A 1,948-nucleotide genomic window follows, 5' to 3' on the forward strand; every position below is an offset into this window, starting at 1 on the left:
TGACATCCATTTTGACCTTTTCCTTCTTTCTTGTCTTGATCTGATATTGTAAATCCTCACTTCTATGATATTACTGAGGCCAAATGCAATCTACAGGATTAGGTTATGTCTTGAGTCAATCTCCTTTGAGAGATAAAAGAAGGGAGAAGTGAGCAGAGCTCAGAGGAACCTACTGCCACTAAGATAGAAGAGCCAGGAATAGAATGTATCCTTTGGGGTCCCTGTACTCTGAAGCTCCTAAATCTAGAGGAAAATTGATGCCAAGACCTATGAAGGTCTTCAAGGAATCTAGGCCTACAGAGAGGCTAAAAGGAGACAACAACTTTTCCCCAGAGCCAAGGAAGAGATAGTCTTCCCCTAAAGCCAGCACTCTGAATTTGGAATGCTAGCCTTCTAAACTTTTGTTGTTGTTAAGTGCCCTGGAGTTGGTTTAGATTCTTAGAGACCTTGTAGAGTTTCCAAGGAACAGCTGGTGAGTTTAAACCACCAACCTTGTGGTTCAACCTGACCTTGCAGTCCAGTGCTGATCCCACAGCACCACACCAGGACTCTTCTAAACTGTTAAAGAATAAACTTCTGGTTGTGAAATCCATTCACTGCAGTATTTATGTTATAGACTCCTGGTGCACTGTAGTATCAGCACTGGACTGTGAACCTCAAGGCGAGCAGTTCAAACCCACCAGTTGCTCCTCGGAAACCCTATACAAGACCATTAAGAGTAGGAACTGACTCAACCCTTAACAACAACAACAAACTATGAAAGGATACATTTCTGGCTGTGAAAGCCATAACTTGGGGTATTTCTGTTAGAGCAGCAAAGAGAACTAAGGGCCACCCAGAGATTCTTCTGTGCACTTAGATTCTTGTACTTGTTCGTAAGTGAAAGCAGAGTGTTCACCTCTTGTCTTCTTTAGAAGGACCCCTTTTGACAATATTGGGATTGTTTGCCAAATTAATCAAAAGCAGCTGCCAATTGCTGTCTTTTTTTGGCATGGCAGTAACCCATTTTAGAAAGGTCTTTGAGGCAAAAACAAATCATTAAGGTTCTTTCTCTTCTCTGAAAAAAGATAGCCCTCCATTACCCACCCCCCAAAGCCAGGGAACAATACAAAAGTTGAAGGGCTTTTTGTCAATAGGAGCAATTGTCTACTACACTGGGCACAAGGATCTTACCTTCTAAAATATCGGGGAAATGGCATGATAGCTTTTAAATATGAAAACCCATAAAACACCCCTTTTTTAAAGAAAATTAATAACTATATTTTAAACTTAGAATTGTCAAGGAAATGTTTGAATTGTTTGTCACAAGCATTTTGAATAATGAGAGAAGTCTTCTTGGACTGAATTGTTGAGTGCTTTGCTGGATGCAAGCAAAACCGCTGTGAAGACGAGAAGGTGTCTGTGGGAGCTGGGGGCACAGAGAGACGACAGAATATCACACTGTGGATGGTGTCCCAAAATGGACTAACAGAAAAACAAGCCTAAATAATGTCCTGTGTTCTTTTGAATAGGATCCTGGTGTGGCACTGTGGACTAAAGCTCTGAACCGCAAGGTCGGTTTCAAACACAAGGTCTGCAGTTCAAACTCACCAGCCACTCCTTGAAAGCTGTACAGGGTTGCTATGAATGGACACTTAGTCGCTGGCACTCAACAACAACAAATAATGTACTAATTGATGGTTCAGATGATACAACATGTGGAGGGAGTGAGAAATTCTCATAGGAAGAACTGGGGGGAAACAAGGGTCTAGACTCATCCCTAAACATGGGCTTTGCTGTTTGATTCCTCTGTGGGAGCTCACGTCTTCTCGTGAGCAATGTCTTACTGAAAACGCTTCATGAGAGTAAACTCTACATCCCTCCTTATGTCCTGAGACTTGAAGTACCAGAGAATCATAAGCAGGAGTCCCAGGGCTACATTATGTCTACCTTTTCTTTTTTTTTTTTT

Source organism: Chrysochloris asiatica, unplaced genomic scaffold (genome assembly GCF_000296735.1).
Source record: "Chrysochloris asiatica unplaced genomic scaffold, ChrAsi1.0 scaffold00013, whole genome shotgun sequence".
Lineage (NCBI taxonomy): Eukaryota > Metazoa > Chordata > Mammalia > Afrosoricida > Chrysochloridae > Chrysochloris > Chrysochloris asiatica.